Below are 26,958 nucleotides of genomic sequence, written 5' to 3'. Positions count from 1 at the left end.
TTGAGTATTTGGGAACTATTTAAACATAATAACTTAATTATAATTTAGAGGATATCTAAGCCAGAGATCGGAGAGTATTATAGTTAGCTATCGCATTTCTATTAGAAATCTAGTGCTAGGAAACAGATAGTTGACAGTAACTTTGCAATTTTAAAAAAAAGTATTTAAAAAAAAGACAAATTTTAATTAATTGACGCAATGTCAGTTAGAGGGGTGCTGTGCTCGGACTGTGAGATGTGGCAGGTCCGGGAGGCTTCCAGCATCCCGGATGGCTTCATCTGCAGAAAGTGCACCCAACTGCAGCTCCTCACAGACCGCATGGTTCGGTTGGAGCAGCAATTGGATGCACTTAGGAGCATGCAGGTGGCGGAAAGCGTCATAGATCGCAGTTATGTAAATGTGGTCACACCCAAGGTGCAGGCAGAGAAATGGGTGACCACCAGAAAGGGCAGGCAGTCAGTGCACGAATCCCCTGTGGTTGTCCCCCTCTCGAACAGATATACCCCTTTGGATACTGTCGGGGGGGATAGCCTATCAGGGGAAAACAGCAGCAGCCAGAGCAGTGGCACCACGGCTGGCTCTGATGTTCAGAAGGGAGGGTCAAAGCGCAGAAGAGTAATAGTAATAGGGGACTCTATAGTCAGGGGCACAGATAGGCGCTTCTGTGGACGTGAAAGAGACTCCAGGATGGTATGTTGCCTCCCTGGTGCCAGGGTCCAGGATGTCTCCGAACGGGTAGAGGGAATCCTGAAGGGGGAGGGCAAACAGGCAGAGGTCGTTGTACATATTGGTACTAACGACATAGGCAGGAAGGGGCATGAGGTCCTGCAGCAGGAGTTCAGGGAGCTAGGCAGAAAGTTAAAAGACAGGACCTCGAGGGTTGTAATCTCGGGATTACTCCCTGTGCCACGTGCCAGTGAGGCTAGAAATAGGAAGATAGAGCAGACAAACACGTGGCTAAACAGCTGGTGTAGGAGGGAGGGTTTCCGTTATCTGGACCACTGGGAGCTCTTCCGGGGCAGGTGTGACCTGTATAAGATGGACGGGTTGCATCTAAACCGGAGAGGCATAAATATCCTGGCCGCGAGGTTTGCTAGTGTCACACGGGAGGGTTTAAACTAGTATGGCAGGGGGGTGGGCACGGGAGCAATAGGTCAGAAGGTGAGAGCATTGAGGGAGAACTAGGGAATAGGGACAGTGTGGCTCTGAGGCAGAGCAGACGGGGAGAAGTTGCTGAACACAGCGGGTCTGGTGGCCTGAAGTGCATATGTTTTAATGCAAGGAGCATTACGGGTAAGGCAGATGAACTTAGAGCTTGGATTACTACTTGGAACTATGATGTTGTTGCCATTACAGAGACCTGGTTGAGGGAAGGGCACGATTGGCAGCTAAACGTTCCAGGATTTGGATGTTTCAGGCGGGATAGAGGGGGACGTAAAAGGGGAGGCGGAGTTGCGCTACTTGTTCGGGAGAATATCACAGCTATACTGCGAGAGGACACCTCAGAGGGCAGTGAGGCTATATGGGTAGAGATCAGGAATAAGAAGGGTGCAGTCACAATGTTGGGGGTATACTACAGGCCTCCCAACAGCTAGCGGGAGATAGAGGAGCAGATAGGTAGACAGATTTTGGAAAAGAGTAAAAACAACAGGGTTGTGGTGATGGGAGACTTCAACTTCCCCAATATTGACTGGGACTCACTTAGTGCCAGGGGCTTAGACGGGGCGGAGTTTGTAAGGAGCATCCAGGAGGGCTTCTTAAAACAATATGTAAACAGTCCAACTAGGGAAGGGGCGGTACTGGACCTGGTATTGGGGAATGAGCCCGGCCAGGTGGTAGATGTTTCAGTAGGGGAGCATTTCGGTAACAGTGACCACAATTCAGTAAGTTTTAAAGTACTGGTGGACAAGGATAAGAGTGGTCCGAGGATGAATGTGCTAAATTGGGGGAAGGCTAATTATAACAATATTAGGCGGGAACTGAAGAACATAGATTGGGGGCGGATGTTTGAGGGCAAATCAACATCTGACATGTGGGAGGCTTTCAAGTGTCAGTTGAAAGGAATACAGGACAGGCATGTTCCTGTGAGGAAGAAAGATAAATACGGCAATTTTCGGGAACCTTGGATGACGAGTGATATTGTAGGCCTCGTCAAAAAGAAAAAGGAGGCATTTGTCAGGGCTAAAAGGCTGGGAACAGACGAAGCCAGTGTGGCATATAAGGAAAGTAGGAAGGAACTTAAGCAAGGAGTCAGGAGGGCTAGAAGGGGTCATGAAAAGTCATTGGCAAATAGGGTTAAGGAAAATCCCAAGGCTTTTTACACGTACATAAAAAGCAAGAGGGTAGCCAGGGAAAGGGTTGGCCCACTGAAGGATAGGCAAGGGAATCTATGTGTGGAGCCAGAGGAAATGGGCGAGGTACTAAATGAATACTTTGCATCAGTATTCACCAAAGAGAAGGAATTGGTAGATGTTGAGTCTGGAGAAGGGGGTGTAGATAGCCTGGGTCACATTGTGATCCAAAAAGACGAGGTGTTGGGTGTCTTAAAAAATATTAAGGTAGATAAGTCCCCAGGGCCTGATGGGATCTACCCCAGAATACTGAAGGAGGCTGGAGAGGAAATTGCTGAGGCCTTGACAGAAATCTTTGGATCCTCGCTGTCTTCAGGGGATGTCCCGGAGGACTGGAGAATAGCCAATGTTGTTCCTCTGTTTAAGAAGATAGCAAGGATAATCCCGGGAACTACAGGCCGGTGAGCCTTACTTCAGTGGTAGGGAAATTACTGGAGAGAATTCTTTGAGACAGGATCTACTCCCATTTGGAAGCAAATGGACGTATTAGTGAGAGGCAGCACGGTTTTGTGAAGGGGAGGTCGTGTCTCACTAACTTGATGGAGTTTTTCGAGGAGGTCACTAAGATGATTGATGCAGGTAGGGCAGTAGATGTTGTCTATATGGACTTCAGTAAGGCCTTTGACAAGGTCTCTCATGGTAGACTAGTACAAAAGGTGAAGTCACACGGGATCAGGGGTGAACTGGCAAGGTGGATACAGAACTGGCTAGGCCATAGAAGGCAGAGGGTAGCAATGGAGGGATGCTTTTCTAATTGGAGGGCTGTGACCAGTGGTGTTCCACAGGGATCAGTGCTGGGACCTTTGCTCTTTGTAGTATATATAAATGATTTGGAGGAAAATGTAACTGGTCTGATTAGTAAGTTTGCAGACGACACAAAGGTTGGTGGAATTGCGGATAGCGATGAGGACTGTCTGAGGATACAGCAGGATTTAGATTGTCTGGAGACTTGGGCGGAGAGATGGCAGATGGAGTTTAATCCGGACAAATGTGAGGTAATGCATTTTGGAAGGGCTAATGCAGGTAGGGAATATACAGTGAATGGTAGAACCCTCAAGAGTATTGAAAGTCAAAGAGATCGAGGAGTACAGGTCCACAGGTCATTGAAAGGGGCAACACAGGTGGAGAAGGTAGTCAAGAAGGCATACGGCATGCTTGCCTTCATTGGCCGGGGCATTGAGTATAAGAATTGGCAAGTCATGTTGCAGCTGTATAGAACCTTAGTTAAGCCACACTTGGAGTATAGTGTTCAATTCTGGTCGCCACACTACCAGAAGGATGTGGAGGCTTTAGAGAGGGTGCAGAAGAGATTTACCAGAATGTTGCCTGGTATGGAGGGCATAAGCTATGAGGAGCGATTGAATAAACTCGGTTTGTTCTCACTGGAACGAAGGAGGTTGAGGGGCGACCTGATAGAGGTATACAAAATTATGAGGGGCATAGACAGAGTGGATAGTCAGAGGCTTTTCCCCAGGGTAGAGGGGTCAATTACTAGGGGGCATAGGTTTAAGGTGAGAGGGGCAAAGTTTAGAGTAGATGTACGAGGCAAGTTTTTTACGCAGAGGGTAGTGGGTGCCTGGAACTCACTACCGGAGGAGGTAGTGGAAGCAGGGACGATAGGGACATTTAAGGGGCATCTTGACAAATATATGAATAGGATGGGAATAGAAGGATACGGACCCAGGAAGTGTAGAAGATTGTAGTTTAGTCGGGCAGTATGGTCGGCACGGGCTTGGAGGGCCGAAGGGCCTGTTCCTGTGCTGTACATTTCTTTGTTCTTTGATGAAGTCTTACCTTGACTCCATCTTTACTCCTCTGGTCCTTCCCTCCCCACTTACATCCGGGATTCCTCTGATGCCCTGCGTCATATTGACAGCTTCCAGTTCGCGGGCCCGAACCGTATCCTATTTACCATGTATGTGCAATCTCTTTACACCTCCATCCCACACCAGGATGGCCTGAGAACTCTTTGCTTCTGTCTCGAAAAGAGACCTGGAAAATTCCCATCCACCACCAATCTCCTCTGCCTGGCTGAACTCGTTCTATCTCTCAACAACTTCTCCTTTAACTCATTCCATTTTCTCCAAATCAAACCTGTAGCATTGGGTCCTACGCCTGCCTTTTTATGGGGTATGTGGAACATTCCTTGTTTCAGGCCTACCCGGGTCCCCTCCCACAACTCCTTTACCGATACATCGATGACTACTTTGGTGCCGCTTCACGCTCTCGTCCGGACCTCGAAAAATCCATCAACTTCGCTTCCAGTTTCCATCACATCACTTTCACCCGATCCATCTCAGGCACTTCCCTTCCCTTCCTTGATCTTTCTGTCTCCATTTCCGGCAATAGGCTATCTATTAATATCCACTACAAGCCCCCTGACTCCCAAAGCTATCTGGACTACAGCTCTTCGCACCCTACACCCTGTAAGGATTCCATCCCTTTCTCTCAGCTCCTTCACCTCCGTCGCATTTGTTCCGATGATGCCACTTTCCAAAATGGTGCTTCAAAAATGTGTTTTTTCTTCCTCAACTGCGATTTCCCACCTACAGTTGCTGACAGGGCCCTCAACAGTATGCGGTCCATCTCCCGCGCCACTACCCTCACCCCCTCCCCACCCTCCCAGAACAAGGATAAACATTTCACCCCACCAGTCTCCGTATGCAAAGCACAATCCTCCGCCATTTTCGCCAACTCCAGCGTGGTGCCACCACCAAACACATCTTCACTTCATTACCTGTCAGCATTCCGCAGCGATCATTCCCTCCGAGATAATCTGGTCCACTCCTCCACCATACCCAATTCCTCTCCCATCACCCATGGCACCTTCCCATGCAATCGCAGAAGGTGTAACACCTGCCCCTTTACCTCTTCCATGATTAACATCCCAGGCCCAAAACACTCATTCCAGGTTAAGCAGCGCTTCACTTGCACCTCTTTCAATCGGGTCTATTGCATTCGCTGCTCCTAAAGTGGTTTCCTCTACAGAGACCAAACGTAGACTGGGTGATCGCTTTGCTGAGCACCTTCGGTCTGTGCGCTTTCAGGACCCTGGCCTTCCCGTTGCTTGCCATTTTAACACAAGATCCTGCTCCCATGCCCACATGTCTGTCCTTGTCCTGCTGCAATGTTCCAGTGAAGCTCAACACAAATTGGAGGAACAACATCTCATCTTCGGGTTAGGCACACTACAGCCTTCCGGTCTCAACATCGCATTCAACAACTTCAGAAGATTAGCTCTACCCCACCTCGACCCATTTGCTTTCATCCTATTTCATTCAACTCACTTTTACCATTTCTTTCTCTCTTGTCTTTCTTTATATATATTTAAACCCCCCCCCCCATCTTATTCGCCTTTCCTTACCCTTTCTCCCCTTTCCCTCCACCCCACATCTACATCTGTCACAGTTTACCCTCTGATGTTAGTTTCTTTGCCTTTCACACCTTTTGTTCTCTCTGGGAACTGCCATTAGCACTCTTTCCCTGTGGTTTCTGTGGCTATTAGCACCCAGTGTCCCTGGGTTTCTGTGGCTATGACATCTTTCATTCTCACTCCACAGTATAAATATTTCCCACTTTCTCTATCTGATAGCATTGACAAAGGTTCACCTGGACTCGACTTTTCTCTCCCTACAGATGCTGCCAGACCTGAGGTATTAAGACGACCCCTACTAGTGCTGGAGAGGGCGAACGAAGGGCAGACCGGTTCGAGTACGTCTTCTGCTAAAGGTATTGAGGAAATGCATTTGCAGATTGCTGGTAGCTTTATTCGTTTTTTAAATATAAATTTAGTGTACTCAATTCATTTTTTTCCAATTAAGGGGCAATTTAGTGTGTTCAATCCACCAACCTTGCACATCTTTGGGTTGTGGAGGCGAAACCCACACAAACAGGGGGAGAATATGCAAACTCCACACAGACAGTGACCCAGAGCTGGGATCGAACCAGGGACCTCGGCGCTGTGAGGCACCAGGGCTAACCCACTGCGCCACCATGCTGCATGGTGGCTTTATTCTACCGTTGACTGTTGAATATTTAATGTTCGGAAGCTGTGATTTTCCTATTGCACTGTTGATTGTTTTATGTTTAATGCCTGTAGGCCATGTCTGCTGCAGCCCCTTTTGCTTCTGTGGCCTGGAGTCCAGAACGTACTGTCAGTGCATGAGAGAGGGAAGGGGTTATCTCTTTCTCTTCCGCTATGCTCTGCACCAGTGTTACTGGTGTGACTTTCCAGTGTGAATATACCCACCTTTGAGAGTCTACTGCTGGGAGCTGCAGGAGGGGAAAAGAGAGGCGGAGTGATCTGAATGCAGCTGCGGCTGCTTGGAGGCTATGTGTCTGTTTGCTGTCACCTCTTTTGCTTCTGTGGCCTGGAGCAAGAAAAGGGGAGTTAAATTACCTAATGCCAATGCTGGAGAAGGCAAAGGAGTGGCGGATCAATTTGACAGAGCAACTTGCTGAAGCTTTTGATGAGCTGCTTTTACAGATCGTTGGTGACTTTATTGTACTGTTGACTGCTCAATGTTTAATGTCTGGAAGCCGTGTGTTTGCTTGCTGCTGCCTCTTTTGCTTCTGTGGCCTGGAGCAAGGAAAGGGAAGAAGTAAAATGACATATTGCTAGTGACGGGGAGGGAAGAGGGGATGCTCTTTCACTCTTCTGGTGTCACTGCATCAGCGTGACTCTCCAGTGTGATTATTTTCACGTTTTGAGGGTCTACTGCTGGAGCTGTAAGAGGGGGGAGAGAGGCGGAGTGATCCGAATGTTGCTGTGGCTGCCTGGACGCTGTGTGTCTGTTTGCTGTCACCTCTTTTGCTCCTGTGGTCTGAAGTGAGGAAAGGGAGGAAGTAAGATGACCCATTACCAGTGCTGGAGAGGTGGAAGGGTAGTGAACTGATAGGACTGCACACCTGTTAAAGGTATCGAAGAAATGCTTGATCAGATTGCTGGTGACGTAATTGTACTTGTATAACGTTATATAACTCTAATCAGTTTTTAATGTCTGGAAGGCGTATAATAATTGCTTATTGTCACAAGTCGGCTTCAATGAAGTTACTGTGAAAAGCCCCTAGTCGCCACATTCCGCACCTGTTCGGGGAACCCGGTACGGGAATTGAACCCGCGCTGCTGGCCTTGTTCTGCAGTACAAGCCAGTTATTTAGCCCACTGTGCTAAACCAGTATATCCATTTGCTGCCACCTCATTTGCTCCCATTGTCTGGATTAAGGAAAGGGAGGAAGTAAGATGATGCACTACCAGTGCTGAAGAGGGGGAAGAGGTGGCAAATCTATTTGACTGAGCAACTTGATGAAAGTATTGGAGGAATGCTTTACAGATTGCTGGTGACCTTACTGTATTGTTGACGAGTTAATGTTTAACATGTATCTGTTTGCTGCCGCCTCTTTTGCTTCTGTAGCCTGGAGAGAGGAAAGGGAGGAAGTAAGATGACCCACTACCAACGCTGAGGATAGGAATGGGTGCTCTTTCATTCTTTTGATGAGCTCTGCATCGGTGCGACTTCCAGTGTATTGTTACGCTACCCTCGAGCGAATCTGAATCTACTGCTGGAGCTATGGGAGGCAGAGAGAGTCATTATATTGTTGACCCTGTAATAGTTAATGCTTGCAGCCCATTTTGTTTCTGTGCTGTCTACTTCTGGGAGCCGTTGGGGGGGGGGCGGTTGGAAGAGATCGGCGGGTTGATTTGAATGCTGGTGACTTCATTGGACTGTTAACTGTTTCATGTTTAAAGTGTAGTTGGTTTTCTTTGTATAAACGTACAGTTGCAGTTTCGTTTGTACTGATATTCTGTGGTGAAAAGGTGCTTTTGTGCGTGCGGCATGTTGCCTTTTCTTTGGCAATTGATTGTTACTGAGATATATAGACAGTAAAGTGGTTTATTTTTATGTTTTGTATAAAGGTATAAAGGTAAGGTTCACTAATGTCCTTTAGGGAAGGAAATTTGCTATCCATACCTGGTCTGGACTACTTGTGACTCCAGACCCACAGCAATGTGGTTGACTCTTAATGCCCTCTGAAATGGCCGAAAGCCACTCAGTTGTATTCAATCGCTACAAAGACACAAAAAAGAAATGAAACCGGACAGCCCACCCAGCATTGAACCAGGCACCGGAAACGACAATGGCAGACCCAGCCCTGTCGACCCTGCAACGTCTTCCTGACAAACAACTGGGGCTTGTGCAAAGTTGGGAGAGCTATCGCATAGGCTAGTTAACCAATAGCCTGACATAGTCATACTTTTCAGACAATATCCCAGATACCATTATCACCATTCCTGGGTATGTCCTGTCTCACCGGCAGGACAGACCTAGCAAAGGTGGCGACACAGTGGTATACAATCAGGAGGAAGTTGCCCTGGGAGTCCTCAGCATTGACTCTGAACCACATGAAGTCTCTTGACTTCAGGTTAAATATGAGCAAGGAAACCTACTGCTGATTACCACGAATCGGCCACCATCAACTGATGAATCAGTACTCCTCCATGTTGAACACCACTTGGAGGAAGCACCGAGGGTGGCAAGAGCACAGAATATTCTCTGCGTGGGGGTCTTCACTGTCTATCATCAAGAGCGGCTCGGTAGTACCACCACAGACCGAGCTGGCCGGGTCCTAAAGGACATAACTGCTAGACTAGGACTGCAGCAGGTGGTGCGGGAACCATCAAGGAGGAAAAACATACTTGACCCCAATCTGCCTGCTAGAGATGCATCTGTCCATGACAGTATCAGTAGAAGTGACCACCGCACAGTCTTTGTGGAGACAAATTCCCGTCTTCACATTGAAGATACCCTCCATTGTGATGTGTGGCACGACCACCATGCTAAATGGGATAGACTTCGAACAGATCTAGCAACTCAAGACTGGGCATCCATGAGGCACTGTGGGCCATTAGCAGCAGCAGAATTGTATTCAACTACAATCTACAACCTTGTGGCGTGGCATATCCCCCACTCTACCATTACCACCAAACCAGGGGATCAACCCTGGTTCAATGAAGAGTGCAGGAGAGCATGCCAGGAGTAACACCAGGCATACCGAAAAGTGAGATGTCAATCTGGTGAAGCTACAACACGGGACTACTTGTGTGCCCAACAGCATAAGCAGCAAGTAATAGACCGAGCTAAGCGATTCCACAACCAAAGCATCAGATCTGAGCTCTGAAGTCCTGCCACATCCAGCCATGAATGGTGGTGGACTATTAAACAACTCACTGGAGGAGGAGGCTCCACAAATATCCCCATTCTCAATGATGGAGTCGAGCACATATATACAAAGGACAAGGCTGAGGCATTCGCAATAATCTTCAGCAGAAGAGCAGAGTAGATGATCCATCTCGGTCTCCTCCAGAAGTCCCCAGCATCACAGGTATCAGGCTTCAGCCAATACGATTAACTCCATGTGATAACAAGAAACAGCTGAAGGCACTGGATACTGCAAAGGCTATGGGTCCTGATAATCTGACAATAGTACTGAAGACTTGTGCTCCAGAACTGGCCGCGCCCCTAGCCAAGCTGTTCCAGTACAGCTACAACACTGGGATCCACCCGGTAATGTGGAACGTTTCCCAGGTGTGTACTGTACACAAGACACAGGACAAATCCAACCCAGCCAATTACCGCCCTATCAGTCTACTCTCCATCATCAGCAAAGTGATGGAAGGAGTCATCAACAGTGCTATCAAGCGGCACTTACTTGGCAATAATCTGCTTACGGACGCTCAGTTTGGGTTCCGCCAGCGTCACTCAGCTACTGACCTCATTACAGCCTTTGTACAAACATGGACAAAAGAGCTGAATGTCAGAGGTGAGGTGAGAGTGACTGCCCTTGACATCAAGGCAGCATTTGACCGAGTATGGCATCAAGGAGCCCTAGCTAAACTGAAGTCAATGGGAACAGGGCGAAAACTCTCTGCTGGTTGGAGTCCTAAATGGCACAAAGGAAGATGAAGGTTGGAGGTTAATCATCTCAGCTCCAGGACATTCCTCAGGTACTGTCCTAGGCCCAGCTATCTTCAGCTGCTTCATCAATGATGTCCCTTCCCATCAAATGGGGATGTTTCCAGATGACTGCACAATGTTCAGCACCATTCGTGACTCCTCAGATAATGAAGCAGTCCACTTCCAAACGCAGCAAGACCTGGACAGTATCCAGGCTTGGGCTGACAAGTGGCAAGTTACATTTGCACCAGGTAATGACAATCTCCGACAAGAGATGATCGAACCATCGCCTATTGACATTCAATGGCATTACCATCGCTGAATCCCCCACAATCAACATCCTGGGGGTTACCATTGATCAGAAACTGAACTGCACTAACCACATTAATACTATGACTACCAGGGCAGGTCAAAGGCTAGGAATCCTACGGTGAGTAACTCACCTCCTGACCCCCCAAAGTCTGTCAACTATCTACAAGACACAAGTCAGGAATGCAATGGAATACTCTCCAATTGCCTGGATGAGTGCAGCTCCAGCAACACTCAAGAAGCTCAACACCATCCAGGACAAAGCAGCCTGCTTGATTGCTCCTCCTTCCACAAACATTCAAATCCCCCACCGCCGACAAACAGTGGGAGCCATGTGTACTATCTACAAGATGCACTGCAGTAACTCACCAAGGTTGCTTCGACAACACCTTCCGAACCCACAACCCCTACCAACTAGAAGGACAAGAGCAGCGGATACCTGGGACCCACACCACCTGAAGGTTCCCCTCCAAGTCACCCTGACTTGGAAATGTATCGCCGTTCCATCTCTGTCGCTTGGACAAAATCCTGGAACTCTCTCCCTAACAGCACAATGGGTGTACCTACACCTACAGGACTGCAGCGGTTTCAAGATGGCAACTCATCACCACCTTCTGAAGGGCAACTAGGAATGGGCAATAAATGCTGTCCTAACCAGAGACGCCCACATCCCATAGATGAATTTCAAAAAAATTCTCCCTAATGTTCCCAGGACCAGACTGTGGCAGGGGTTAAGTGTGCAGAGCAAGGTTTTCCAGAACAACTGGTTCAATGTGTGGTGATATGCATCACTGCAAATACACAAGGGGTTAATATAAATACACTACGACTAAGTAAGAGGGAGCACCAGAGACGTCATGACATGCAGACATACAGCTAATGAACACATAGAATAGGACACGACCAATGGGCAGTCAAGACACCCAGAGGTGACACTACCACAAGGGGGCATTACACAACCCATATAAGGACAGTGCACACATGCTCTTTCCACAGGCGACACTTAGAGAGTAGGACAGGGGCTGATCAGAAGCATCACACCCACCACGTGGCTTAGAGCAGACTGGTTAGTTAGACTGAGTTACTACAGCAAGATTAGCAGGAGAGTCGAACTCATAGAGAACTGAGCTAATAGTTCAATAAATCACATTAAACTTACTTCAAAGTCTGGAGTATTTTTTGGTCAAAGCTGCATCGAGTTGCAGCCTGTGTTATCCCAGAGTACATAACACAACACAATGTATGGCACTCTGAGAGAATGCTGGACAAGTAAGGGTGGTAGAGACATGGGGGATTAGAGGGTCACGGGGTGGAAGCCATAACTAATTATCAGCTCTCTTTTAAAAAAAATATTTTTATTAGTATTTTTAATTTACACACAGTAAGACTTTACATTTAATATTTACAGCATATGTGGTTCTTATGTACATATTGATATTGTCTGTCTTGGTGTGTCTTCCTCCCCCCTCCCCGGCCCCTCCATGTTATCACCCTTTTTCGTTCAGGGTGTACTGTCCCCTGGCTCCTGTTCTCCTATTCTCCCCTTTCCCCCCCTTCCCTTTATGTTTTCTACTGCCTGCCTTGCAGGTTTGGAGGGGGGGAGACTTCCGCCCCTTCCCCCTCCTTCCGTGCTTCTCCCTGTAGTTTCCCTATGTTCCCTCCTGTCTTCCTCCTCCCCTCCCCCCAGAGTTGTGTTGCTGTCTGCCTTCTCCCATCTCTCACTTTTTCCCCATCTCGCTTTTGGCTTAGAACAGGTCTTGGAACAGGCCGACAAATTGTCCCCATGCTTTGAGGAAGCCTTCTTCTTCCGACCCTCAGATGGCGTATTTGTTCTTCTCCAAATGGAGTAATTCTGCCAGGTCTGCCAGCCAGTCTGCAGCTGTGGGTCGTGCTGCTGATCGCCAGCCGAGCAGGATTTGCGATTAGGGAAGGAAAAGCTAGGGTATCGGCCCTCTTCCCCATGTGTAGCTCTGGCTGTTCAGATACCTCGAAGATTGCCACTCTTGGCCACGGCTCCACCCTCACCCCCACAACCTTGGACATACTCGCAGAAGGCTCTCCATTTCCACCTGGCTTTGTCCAGAAGCAGTCTCGCCCTGTCCAGTAGCTGTCCGTACATTTTCCCGCAGTTTCCCCCTTCCGTACTGTCCGTGTTTATCAGGTCTTCGAGGAATATGATCTTGGGGCCCTGGGGTATCCTACTGTCTCCTTGAAGAGAAAGTGCTTTACCTGTAGGTGTCTAAGTTCCTGTCCTGTTGGTAGTTCAAGCTCATCCATCAGTTTGCTGAGTGTCGCTAGTCTTTCCCCCATGTAAAAGTCCCTGACTGTCAATGTCCCCTCCGTCCTGTTTCCATTTTTTGAAGGTGCTGTCTAGCATGGCTGGTGGGAACTTGTGATTTCTGCAGATTGGGGCCATGGGGAACATCTCGGTCAGACCAAAATGTTGCCTCATCTGATTCCATGTCCTTCGTGTGGCTACCACCACTGGGCAAGATGTGTATTTCATCGGGGGGATGGGAAGCTGCCGTGGTGAGGGCCCGGAGGGCCGTTCCCTTGCAGGGGGACTCCTCCATCTGCACCCATTCTGTGGTGGGTTCACATATTCATCCGTAACTGCCCAGAGGTAATATTGTAAGTTTGGTAGTGCCAGGCCGCCCCTATTTCTTCTCCTTTACAGTGTTGATTTGGGGACTCGCGGGTTCTTACCCCCCACGCCCCCCACGCACAAACGGCGTGATCATTTTGTCTATGGTTTGGAAAAAGGCCTTGGGTATTGATCTGAACAGGAAGAGGAACCTCGGTAGTACGTTCATTTTGATCGTCTGTACCTTCCCCGCCAGGGAGAGCAAGAGCGTGTCCCATCTCTGTAGGTCCTTTTTAACTTCCTCTGTCAGGCTAGTCAGATTCCATTCATGGATCAATGTCCAGTCCTGGGCTATTTGGATCCCCAGGTAGCGGAATTTGTTTTGGAATTATCGGTTCTCTTCTCCAATTCCTGACAGATATAACAATATGGCTGGTGCTGTTGGTCCCGCGGAGGCTGTCCTCGCTGTGCTGGTGGCAGCCAAGGAAGGCAGAAGCTGGAGGTGGCAGCAGCGTCAACACAGGCTCGAGGAGGCACCCCACGTGCAGGGGGCCGCCGCACACCCTGAAGACCAGTCGCCCATCAGGCCGAGGAGAAGCCAGAAGGGGAAGCCAGCGACAGACCAAGGTGGACTGGTGCCGTTGGTCTTTTGAGGAGATGATGGGCAGCATGTGCTGCAGGAGAATCCGTCTCAACAAAGAGACAGTGTGGCACCTGTGCCAAGTCTTTGCAAACCTGGCACCCTGTGGAGGAGGTGGACACCCGCACCCAGTGGCCGTGAAGATCACCATAGCCCTGAACTTCTATGCATTCGGTTCATTCCAGGGGTCGAACGGGGACTTGTGCAACATTTCCCAAGCTACAGCCCACAAGTACATCCATGAGGTCACAGGTGCCTGTATACCTGGAAATCAAACTTTATTAATTTTGAGCTGGACCATGCCCATCAAGATGCTCGGTCTGCAGGATTCCCTGCCATTGCCAGAATGGCCCATGTTTAGGAGGCAATAGTTAGCACGCATGTCGCCTTGCGTACAACCAGGACATCAGGGAGTGCCCTTCATTAACAGGAAGGGGTTCCCCTCCCTAAATGTTCAACTCATGTGCGACCAACACCCCCAGAAGGTGGACGTGTGTGCCTACTTCCCAGGGAGTATGCGGATCAGCTGCATCCTGATACACTCGGAGATCCCTGGCATCTTCGAGGACCACTTTAGGATGATGGGTTGGCTCTTGGGGATAAGTGGTACAGGCTTATGTCCTGGCTGATGATGCCAGTGCGGAGGCCAGCGACAGAAACAGAGACCCGATGTAACGAAGCCTATGCTGCCACCCATGCTGTCATTGAGTGGTGCATCAGACGGCTCAAAATACAGTTCCGATACTTGGGGCACGCTGGTTGTGCACTTAAATACACCCCCCAGATTGCTTTGCGGTGGTCTGTTTTATCCTGGCACAGCAGCAGGGTGACATGCTGGAGGAGGAAGGTCATGAGGCTTCATATGAGGAGGAGAAGGCGGACCAGGAGGGGATGGAGAACGGGCCAATAGGTCTCCATGGACCAGAGGGGTAGCTGGAGTGAGCTCCAGAGGCCCCCGCATCATCTGGTTCTGCCAGTCCTGGCAACTCCCCATTGTCGCAATCACGGTGTTGACGCCATCAGTCATGCTCCTCAGTGCATTGGCAATGTGCCCCTGTATCTGGGACATGTTCATGATTGACTGGGACATGATGTTCATGCCCTCAACCATAGTAATCATAGACTGAGCCATGCCTGGGGCACCACCACTCAAGATGCGGACGTTGTGCTCCAGCATTTCCACTGCAGTCCTCACCCTAGTAGTGCTGGCCTCAGTGCCATGCACTGTTGGCACCATCTCCTGTGCTTGTAGCCTTTGGGACTCTTCCAATCAGCGATGCACTCTCTGGAATGCCCATGGTATCCATGAATGAATGTTACGGCTGTATCCTATCATCTGCATCAACTCTGGGAGAACCTTGTCCAGAGGCTCAGCATCTGACTGGGACCTAGTTGAGTCCTTGGATCCAGTAGATGTCTGACTGCTGACTCCCTTGAAGGTTCCTGCGTCCACTGATGTGCTTCAACAACTGTGTGATGCTCACCAGATGGTGCCCCAGAAGCCTATCAACTAATGTCGCCCACCAAGGCATGTGCCTCTGCGCTGTTGGAAGATGGGTGTGATAGTTGTGCCGCCTCAATGGTGGTCTCCTCGAAGCTCTCCTGCAAGGTCGTCTCTTGGGTGGCGAAGGGGGCCCAATCAGATGGAGATCCTGCGAGACAATGAACATGTGAACAGAGAGAGGGAAGGATAATTTTCGCTGGCATGGACAACTCACTTGAGTCAGGTCATCTGGGTGGAGGGACAGTGGATCCTCACCTCTGCGGCGCAGACCAACCTCGGTCATCTCCTTGATCAACCCCATGATTTCCAGGTTCCTTCTCAAGGTCAAGTGGGGATGGACCAGTGGTACCCGCATGCCATTACTAAATTTTAAAAAATCTTTTGTGCTGTTTTGGCTGATGTTGGCTCAATTGTGCTGGATAAAGCTGCATAACCTAATGGAAACTCTTATCCAATATCCAATGCAAACAAAGTACTAAAGTCAGGAAAACAAGATAGGCAATTCATAATCCATGATTGATGCTTAACTAACTAATGTTAAAGTTGCATTAGCACTGAAGAGCATCTTGTTACCATTACTTCACTCAAAGGGTTGTGGATAGTCCATTATTTAATACATTTAAGGGTGGGATGGATAGGTTTTTGAACACTTCGGGAATTAAGATATTTGAGGAGCGGGCATGAAAATGGAATTGAAACCCCAAGATCAGCCATGATCATATTGAATGGTGAAGCAGGCCCCAATGGGCTGAGTGGTCCACTCCTGCTCCCATTCATTATGTTCTTATTTAACTTAACCATGTAAGGCACATACGGAGCAGCAATCAACAAAGCAAAGACAATTTTGAACTCTGCCAAAATAGTAGAATACAAGTAAAACAAATTTGTGTTTAAACCGTACAGTGTATTGGTCAAATTGCACCTGGAGTACTGTGCCCAGTTCGGGTTTCTGAGGAACTAATGAGATTTTTAAGTGCTTAAGTCAGTGCAGGGAAGAGTGACAAGGATGCTCCTTCGTGCCAGGGGTTCTTAGTGCCAAGCATCTGGGTTATGAGAAAAGACTGGAATCTCACACTATTCATGGGAGTACAAGAGATTGTAAATAGTGTGGAAAAAATACTCTTAAGCTATTGCTTTATTTAATTGTGGAAGAGGGAAAAAGGTATACAGATTCAAACTAACAAAAAGTAACTTGAGGACGGATATCACGCGTTCCTCATTACATGTAATCAACATGTGAATAGACCTCCAGGTAGTCATGGAGGCAAAATCTAGAATCATTTCAGAAACAAGAGGAGAAGCAGTGGGAGGAATGTAGGGTCACTGGATGGATGAATTAAGATGCAGGCTCATAAAGAATGACAGAACCTACATTCAATTTTAATTATGAGTCATAAATGAAATCCAAAATCAAACAGAACTTGCATTTACATGGAGCATTTCATGACCACAGGATATCCCAAGGTGTTTCACAGACAATAAAGTATTTCTGAAATGTAATCACTATTGTAATATGGGGCAAAGTGGAATCCACTTCATGTACCGCAAAGTCCCACAAATCATTGAGTTAAATGACGTGATCATTTGTTTTTTGTGATGTTGGGTTAAATGTTGGCCAACACACAGGGAAAGCCCTGTTCTTCTTTGAAATGTGCTACAGCATCTTCTACTTCCATCTGAGAGGTAGATGGGACCTTGGTGTAATATCTCATCCAAAAGTTGGCATCTCTGCCATTGCAGCCTTCCTTTAGTATGACACTGCAGCGAGGATTGAATCAGCACCTTGTTTCCAGTGAACAATTTACCACTGAACCAAGGTTCACACCTGCTATATTCAAGTGCTATCTACACAAATAGCATTTGGTCCTTTGATTGATGAATCAAAATTGCCATAATGATTTTGTTCAGAAATCATTGGTAGTTTATCAAGTATTTTCTTGTAGCTGCAGCCAGGTAATTCAAAGAAAAATGCCACCTGGTAAACACTTGACAGCACCGCATGCAATGGATGGGATATCATTGTAAATTTCCATATTCTTGGCAAGGTTATTTTTCACAACAGCTTAATTAACAAGATCTTGACACAGCCACCTGATCCCCATTACTACCCCTCGTTAATGAATGCAAGTACAATTTTATGCAAAAGTCTTAATTAAAAGCCTCCCAACTTCTGTTCTATATTTAGGCTCCAATAGTCTGAGATAAGTTTTCCAAATACCATTTTTGGACTTAATACCCGTGAAGACACAGAACATAATGTGCCATGGTGGAGGAATGGAATGGAAATTGAATTATGATATGTTTATAGAATAGCATATTTGCCACTTGACACCTGCCGTGTTGATCATTAAGCTGTAAAATTTGATTCCTCTGATACAAAGAAGAAAGAAGTGGCAAAGTTACAGAAAAAAAAAATATATGAAAAGTAAAGGAAAGATAAGGTAGAAGTAAGAAAATGTGAATTAAAGCAAAAATGATACAAAATGCATACAACGGTAATGCGGGTGAAATTCCTCTTTTTACGAAAACAAGAGAACAGTCAGGGGTGGATTCACTGCTGCCTGCAGCAGAGTTCCTGATGTGGCGGAGGATCGCATGTCAAGCAATAAACAAAGATTCCCGTTCTGATGCTCCGGCTCCCCACCAGTGGCAGCAGCAATCTACGTGGCCTACGCCAGCAGGAGGATGCAAATGGGTAATTTGAACTCATTTGCATTTGATTAACAAGCTGGACACCTGACTCTTCATGCCTCCATGATGCTATGGCCCTCTTGGCCGGGATCACATGGTATGAATTGGTACAAGTATTTTTAAGCGTGGCCCTGATGCTGTGGACCTCGCAATGTGTCAAGGGGGTAAGCATGTTATGTAGGTGCCCCCAAAGCACATTGGGGAACCCCTCCCTCCCAAATTGCAAATCCTGCCCTCTCCCCCCGCCCCTCCCCCCCCACCTCCCACTCCCAGACTCCCCAACAGAACCCCCATATCAGAGACCCCTGCCTGGAAGCTAAAGAGCTGTCCAGGCAGAAACTGTGAAAAACCAGGGGGCAGTGCCAGAGTGCAGAGCCAGGGAATGACCCTCTATCTCGGGGCCATTCTCTTTGATGACAATCACGGACTAGAAATCATACCTACCCCCACCCTTGTCAGATTCCCTTTGAACTACTTTGGTTTGATTTGGTTGATTTTTGGAAACAGTTGCAGTATCTGTCAGTTTTACTCTCAATATTTGGTGCTTCCAAAGGTTTTCTTGGATGAATAAAGTCATAGAGTTTTACAGCACAACATTCTTCGATCAATTTCTCCTGTGCCTTCTTATCGTGCCTTCTGGGGTATGTATCAATTAAGGTCATTGTTGAACATCATCCCTTTGGGCAATGATACCTTCTCTACCTTAATCTCTTTTCCATACCTTATCTCCTTTGTTCAGCCTGGTCAGATTTTGGTACGATACCTCCTATTCTTTTTGGACTGGTCTTGGTTGCAAAACTTCTGATAGCCCCAGACTGTTAGCCCTGGGATTAATTTCTTGGGTAGGATGGGAAGCTGTGAGGAAGGCAATTGACCAACGTCCAGTCTCTGGTTCTGGATTTGTTTGACTGTTAGCCTCCTGGAATACTATTTTTGGTGGATGGATAAACTTACAAAGGGGTCATGTAACCAGTGGTAGTGTGCTAGTGCATTCTAATGCATGAGTTTGTTTTCCATCTTCTCAGCTGATACACAGAGTTATGAAAGATCATGGTAGCACTCAGGTGTTCATTGGTCCATTTATTTCAGTCCTTCATTTGTGAGAACAAGTTTACTCTCCATCCTCTGGACAAAAGGGTTGAACTTCGGTCCGGAGTGCCAAAAATTTAGTGCTGAAATCCCAATCTAGATCTTCAGTGCAGATGGACATTTGAAGGGCTTAGATTTGGCATGATGACCTTCTGTTCTTTGACATCCAGGCATTTCAGCTCGTAAGAGAAAATTCCTGATTGAGAATAACATGAAATGTTTCCCGCATCTGTTTGTTCTCATATTGGAGCACTGCTTGCAACGTGCCTATGACTTGTAGTTTGATCCCTCCTGGACCATATAACAGGGTTTCAGTTATCCTCAGCCGCTGGTTTATTAGCCATGGTTCGTTGTTGAACGAGAATATTACAATTGCTCCTGTGTCCAATTTGAAATTAGTGATTTGTCCATTGACACAAAAATCTACATTCCAGAATGTGCATCTGGGGTCTTTGATTTCATCAAAAACACATTGTGGTTCCTCTTCTTGTTGAGATTGCTCAATTTCATTAATGGCCTTGTGTTCAAAGATTGTCTTGTTCTCTGTGCATCTGGAGTTTTTAGTTCTGCACATCTTTCCAAGTGTCCAAATCTTTTACAATAAAAGCATTCTGCAGTGTTTGCAAGACACCGCACGTGCCTGTGGGGCCTTCTGACGCGACCATGCTGGCATGGTTTAATGGCGCCTTGAGCTTTAGTTCCATAATGTGCCTGTTCCCTCGAGTGGTTTGGCATTCTTTTGTTTAATAAGATATACCATCTTTGGGGGGGTTCTGAACCATGGTTTGTCTTCTCCTCCGAGTATGGCTCTATTTTGTTTACGAATCTCTGTTTGTCTCATCTGATCAGCCTTTTACTGATACCCGCTGTGGTTGGTAATCCATCCTCAACTGGAGAATTTTTAAACTAATCGCTGGAAGTAATTATCAAGCTCTGTTCACTGCTTTTCTCCTGCTGAGGAATCACGTTTGAGCAGCCAATTTGTTTTTTCAATTTCTGTCTCGCGGCTGCCATGTGTAATGGTCACAACCTTGGATCGAGACAGTAGGACATATTGAAACCCATGCTCACTACATTTGCCCAGAGCTGCTTGCTTACAACACCATTAATTTGAAAATTTTGAGCCCTTTTCAAGGTTTGCTCAGCCTTCCTTTATCGTCACTAGGTTCTTTGACTCTGCTGCTGAATTGAGATTTTACTTAGACCACCATGTGCTATGGGTGTAGCCCTTCATAAACTGAACAGTTGATTTTTTTTCTGCTGTCTCTCTGTCACCACGTCTGGAGCTCTTTTAGGCATTTTCAACTGTCTTACTAATGCGTTCAATTTGGGTACTTATTCAAACTCAAGCTTGTAATGTATTTTTGGAAGTTGATTCTCAGAGGTTTTGGGGTCCTTCACAGCTGCCAGCATGTTGGTAAGATTCCACCTCTGTCACCATGTTGTACGTTGGCTGTGACTGGCTAAGGAACGATTGCAGAGACATAGGGACGTCTAAACAATAACTGGTTTATTGGATTAACATAACTATATACAGATACACACGATGACAGATCAAACTCAGTCTAAGCCAAAACCTTTCTCTTTCTCGACTCTTAAATCATCATGCGGTGTATACTGTTTCCACAGTCCCACATATTCACACTTTCAGCCCTGAAAACCCTAATACTAAACAGAAAACCGAGCTGGGCCCACCTCAGTACTCCCACACCGCTGTGGCCACAGCTAAACTGCTTCCGGGTCAGCAAGACTGACTCAGTCCCACCTGTGACTCCTCGGAATAAAAATATTGGGCAGGATTCTCCGCTATCCGGCGGGGCGGGCCATACCGGCGGCAAGGAGTGGCGTGAATCACTCCGGCGTCGGGCTGCCCGGAAGGTGCGGAATCCTCTGCACCTTCAGGGGCTAGGCCGGCGCTGGCAGGGTTGGCGCCGCGCCAGTCGGCGCCGAAGGGCTTGGCACCGCGCCAACGGGCCACCGCCGGCTGCCGTGAGTTGGCGGATGCGCAGGAGCGCCAGCGTGTACTGGCGTTATCCGAGTGCATGCGCAGGGGGGTTATTCTCCGCGCTGGTCATGGTAGACCGTTACAGCGGCCGGCGCGGAAGGAAAGAGTGCCCCCATGGCACAGGCCCGCCCGTGGATCGGTGAGCCACAATCGCAGGCCAGGCCACCATGGGTCTGGACAGAGTAGTTCGGGATAAGCTATTCCCATTGCTGAAAGGACCGAGAGACAGGGGACACTGATTTAAGATGATTGTCAAAAGAACCAGAGGCAACATGAGAAAAATAATTTTACACAGCAAATGGTTAGCATCTGACATGCACTGCCTGAGAGTGTGGTGGAGGCAAATTCAACCTTGGCTTTCAAAAGGTAATTACCTAATTATCTGAAGAAAAAATATTTGCAGGGAAAAGACGAGAGAGTGGAGCTAGCTAAGTTGCTTTCACAGAAAGCAAGCATGTTAATATGGGACAAATGGATCCTTCTGCTCTGGAAATAATCTATGATTCTACAATATTTGCTTCTCAGCTTGGATCCCATCGACTACAGTTAACTGTTGGAAGTCTGGTGAAATACTTGATAACATTCTGCTGTTAACTTCAAATGCTGTCTTATGCTCTCTTACTTGTTTATTTGTAAATATCACGGGGTACCTAATTTATGTATGCCGCAATTTGGAGGCACTACATAGGGCTTGCTGATGGAAAGCCAACGGCAGGGAAAAGCTACATTTTCTGCTCCCTTTATCACAATATCTGTACTTTTAGCCGAAGGTGAGGGCTGAAAGCAAGAGGTGATAAGCAGATTAGCTACTGTGTAAGCTGGGTAGCCCGTGGTCCCAGGCAAAACTAAATTTGAGTACTCAGAGAAGACCCAGCTCCCAGATGCATGGTGTGCAGGCCCACTAGTATGTGGTTTTGCCCTGGTGCCCACAAAGCAGAGCCCCGACTATTGGGAAATAGCCTCACTGCTTTGTAGGTGTCTCAGAAGAGAAGAAGGTGAAGGGAATAATCACGGATTTTAAAAAAAATCCAAACTGGAGTCCCACAGGTAACTGTCATTTATCAGGCAGCTTTCCGGCAACTGCTGCAGCAGAGTTGGTAACAAACAGTATTAGTTTTAACCTTTGCTTTGGACGACAACAATTTGTGTGTGTGTGTGCCACCCACAAACAAAATAAACAAAGAAGACGTCAGCTTTTCACATAGGAAGCTGGGACATCAGGACAACATGCCTGGCCTTACCAATGGCCCTTTGCAGGTTGGTGACACACGTCAGACAGCTGTATTTCAGAAAGAACGTACAAGGCTCATGTGGACAGGGAATTGGAAAGATGATCAAAAATGGACAGAGTTTGCTGGTGCAATGCTGCTACCATGAATTCAGAACGATGAACAGCCACTTCCAAACTAATCCATGACCCAAATTGTCCTGGAGAACTTAAAGATCATGCCACTGGCACCAACTGGACCTCATCTTCACGAGGCACACCATTCTCAGCAGTGTCCTCAACATTCGTAGCTATTACAGTGCTAACTATAACACTGACCACTCCCTGGCATGTAGCAAAGTCAGGCTGCATCCAAGGAAGTTCCAAGAACAAAGGTCATATTCGAATCAACACTTACTGTACCAGTAACCCGCAAAGGACCTAGGAGTTCCACAAAATCTTTGATCAGGCTCTTTCAGACAATGATGCCCAAGACCAGAGTGCAATGTTAAAGTGGGATCATCTACACATCACCAACTATAACTCTGTATTCACTGTGTACAAGAAAATAAATCAGAGAAATGCTGACTGGTTTGAGGCTTATGGGCATGAAATAGAGTCTTTCTGCAAACAAGAAAAGAACCCTCATGAGCTACAAGTCCCCTGCAAACAAATCGCAGAGCTGCCAGAATTAAATCTCAGCAGACAGCTCAACACTGCACCATTCAATCTTGATTAAAATTTTGCAACAGCATGTAATCTGCTGCAGAATCTGAGGATCCTAGAGAGATGTATTGAAGAATTAAGAAAGGAATGTGCCCAGTAGCAACCAAATCAGCTCCTTTGAAGAGAAACAAAGGGTTGCTTGTCACTAAACCTCGCAAGCAGATTGGAAGGTAGGATAATCATTGCCTCAAACTCTATGCAATGGAGAACTTTGTCATTGAAGATGGCCTCAGCACCATTCCACACTTTCCTATCATGGAGCAGCTGGACAGTAAGCCCATCACAGTAGAGCCCACCAAAACCATTGACTGTCTCGCCTGTGGTAAAGCCCCAGGAAATAATTTATTCCACCTGAAATCATCAAAATCGGAAAACTCTTGCAACATCTGCATAAATCTTTATGTCTCTGTTAGAAGAAAAGATCTCAGGCACAAGACATGAGTGATGTAAATGTAGCTGTAGCAACTGAACTTCAGTCCATGATGTCAGTGTGATATCATCAGCAAACAGTGACTCACAGCCTAGGACTTTGCGTAATATGGCCTTGGCATGGATGTTGAACAGCCTTGCCGTCGGCCCTCATCTGACCAGCCGGAAGTGTACATTAGCAGCATGGATAGAAGCATGCACAATAGTGTTGGACACATCCCTATTTCATCCTGCTGTTGATCTTGAAAGTGTTTGATGTTGCTCCATTATAACATTATAACTAACAAAACTGATTGGGGGGTGGGCTCCATAGGTATAATATTACTAGTCTGGTGGGCAAGGTGAAAGCGGATCTGGCAAGGTGGGATGGTCTCCCTCTGTCGCTGGCAGGTCGGGTACAGGCAATTAAAATGAACATGTTGCCGCGATTCTTGTTTATTTTTCCGTGTCTGCCGATCTTCCGGCCAAAGGCATTTTTCAAGGAGGTCAAAAAGATGATTACCTCATTTATGTGTGTGTGTGGGGGGGGGGGGGGGGGGGGGGTGCGCGGAGTGGGGGAGATAGTGGCTAGGATTAGGAAGGTGTTGTTGCAGAGAGGACGGCAGTCATGTGGGTTGGGTCTTCCGAATTTACTATTTTATTACTGGGCGGCGAACACGGAGAAGGTGAGGAGCTGGGTTCGAGGGGGGGGACCCCCAATGGGTTAGAATGGAATAGAGTCTGTGCAGGGGGTCAGGATTGAAGGCGTTGGCAACAGCGTCACTCCCGATGGCCCCGGGGAAATACTCAGGGAGTCCGGTAGTAGTAGGGACATTGAAAATCTGGAGGCAGTTGCGCCAGCACTTTCGGCTGGGCGCGGGGTCAAGGGAAATGCCAATTCGGGGGAATCACATATTTGAGCCAGTGAAGTGGGATGGGAGTTTTCAGAAAGGAGAGGAGAAAGGAGTCAGGGCATTAAAGGATTTGTTTCTCGGAGGCCGGTTTGCGGGATTGAAGGAGCTGGGGGCAAAATATGGGTTGGGGAAGGGGATATGTTTAGGTATATGCAGGTTCGCGATTTCGCTTTCTGTTGGCGCCAGCCTCCTCACTGTTGGAGGAGGTGCTGACGACAGGGAGAATGGAGAAGGGGGTGGTGTCGGCAATTTATGGGGCGATTCTGGGAGATGACAAGGCACCACTGGCGGGGATTAAGGCAAAGTGGGAGGAAGAGCTGGGAGAGAGCATGGAGGAGGGTTGTGGTGTGAGATCCTCTAGAGGGTAAATGCCTCAACTTTGTGCGTGAGGTTGGGGCTGATACAGCTAAAGGTGGTGTATAGGGCGCACCACACAAAGACGAGGGGGTAGAGGATGTTTGTGAACATTGCGGTGGGGTGGGGGAACCAAGTTCATATGTTTTGGTCCTGTCAAAATCTGGAGGGGTATTGGAGGGAGGTGTTCTGGCTAATTCCGAAGATGGTACATGTGAGGCTTGAGCCAGATCCTCTGGAGGCCATATTCAGGGTATCGGGGCAGATGTTTTAGCCTTCGCCTCGCTGATTGCCTGAAGGCAGATCCTGTTGAGGTGGAGGTCAGTTTTCTCCATCCTGTGCCCTGGCGTGGTGGGGGGATCTGTTAGAGCTTTTAACACTCGAGAAGGTGAAGTTTGAGTTGAGGGGAAGGATGGAATGGTTCTACAATTCATGGGCTTTGTTTATTATGCACGTTGAAGAATTGGATGACATTGAACATTGGCTGGGTTGGTGTTGGACTGTGTATGTTGTTGGTGACTATGGTGGGTGGTGGATTCCTGAATTATTTTTTTTGATGTTGGTATTTAAAATGTTGAGGGTTGTTTGGGGGTTGGTGGGAGGGAGGAATTGTTGGCGAAGGTATTGACATTGTATTTGTAACCGCTGATGTTTGTTGGTGGGTGGAAATTTGGATGAAAATGTGAAAAAGGAGTAGAATAAAAATATTTATGAAAAAAAACTAACAAAACGGTGCATGTTCTCAGGGAGAGAAGAAATTATGCCAGGAGGCCAGCCTATTTTCAGAAACGGTTTTAAGAATCCGTCTCTGCCAACAAGATCAAAGGTCTTAGTGTGCTCTAAGAAGGCAAAGTAGAATGGCCTGCACTTTTCGCAACACTTCTCCTGTAACTGACAAAGTGAGAAAACCATGTCGACTGTCGATCTGCCAGCAGCCTCACTGAGACTCAGGATAAATGCGTGAAGCCAGAATCCTAAAGCAATGCAAGCAAAGACCTCCCACAATATTTAACAAGCAGATGTCATGGTAATTGCAGTCGACCTTGATCCGACACTATTCATCTGTGCTAGCTGTAGAAGAGATTGTCACTCGGCCTCTACCGCCAGAACAGACGATGCTCAATACAAATGTGATATAAGCTTATCATCTCCCAAGAAGGACAGATGCCTAACTTATAACTTTCAGCACTTTATGGTTCCACTGCACATCCTCTTAACCTACTGATATGATGCAAGTATGCTTTTGTTTATTGCAGCACGTTGTTAATGCTGACCTGCTCTGAATGTTTGATCCTTGATCCTTAGGATTAGCCCAAACGAACAATCAATAGGTTTGTTTATTGATACTGCCACATATAAAAGTCAATGTGCCATTACATCAAATTTCATATTCAACGCTCCAAATTCATCACATTAAACTGCTACAATATTTGCTACTATTACTCCTTCACCAGAGGGCTCAAAATGTGGAAAAAGTTAAAACCTGCAATTGTACTGCTGGCTGTTGCACCTCAGTTCAAATGGCAATAGTACAAAATGTTAGTCATTTATTGTATAGCAATTCTAATGTAAACGCGGAGTTTGTTTTGAGAAAGATTTTGGCAATATTTAGGCACCCTGCTGGATGAAGAGCATTGTGATTTTGGTGCACTTATCTCTGAAAGGTGGAAGAGAGGCAGTATTTCCCATATTTGCACAATGGAGTGCACTCCCTGGTGATACTGACAACTAGGCTGTGGTAAAATTCAGAATCAGGCTGCCTCTTCTGGATGAATAAGAATGCCAATGATTGGAGAACACAGGAAGAAGTTTCAAAAAGAGGCAAGACAGGAGAAAAGCTGATATAAACAAATCAGCATAAAAGATAATGCTGAATTCAAACCTGCATTTTATTCATGTTTTTTGAAGGAACTATTGTTAGTTCTGAACAAATCACAATGTTGATACAGGCATTGATACATTAAGCAGTAAGTTAACCAAGGTTCACTAAATAAATGTAAAATGTAAGTGTTCTTTGGAGTAATGAATGGGTTATTTTGAATTCAGGTTCAAGCACTAAAAATACTTAAATAACATACGATAATACCAAGAAAGTTTGAGTTCTAATTAGAAAAATATTGTACTGATCTCGATAAAATCTGGGTAAATCACATTTGACAGGGTAATTGTAATCATGTCATGGAGGTGCACATAGAAACAATTGGACTGTCTTCATTTTGTG

At 46.9% G+C, this 26,958-nt stretch overlaps 1 protein-coding gene across 4 annotated transcripts in view; it reads right to left on the bottom strand.

Moving 5' to 3' along the window:
• Positions 1-26,958, bottom strand: part of tusc3 (tumor suppressor candidate 3) — a 650,472-nt gene that overhangs the window by 446,445 nt on the left and 177,069 nt on the right. The gene's annotated exons all lie outside the window — the stretch shown is intronic.

This window comes from Scyliorhinus torazame, chromosome 3 (assembly GCF_047496885.1).
Source record: "Scyliorhinus torazame isolate Kashiwa2021f chromosome 3, sScyTor2.1, whole genome shotgun sequence".
Lineage (NCBI taxonomy): Eukaryota > Metazoa > Chordata > Chondrichthyes > Carcharhiniformes > Scyliorhinidae > Scyliorhinus > Scyliorhinus torazame.
This window is presented reverse-complemented; position numbering and strand designations above follow the sequence as displayed.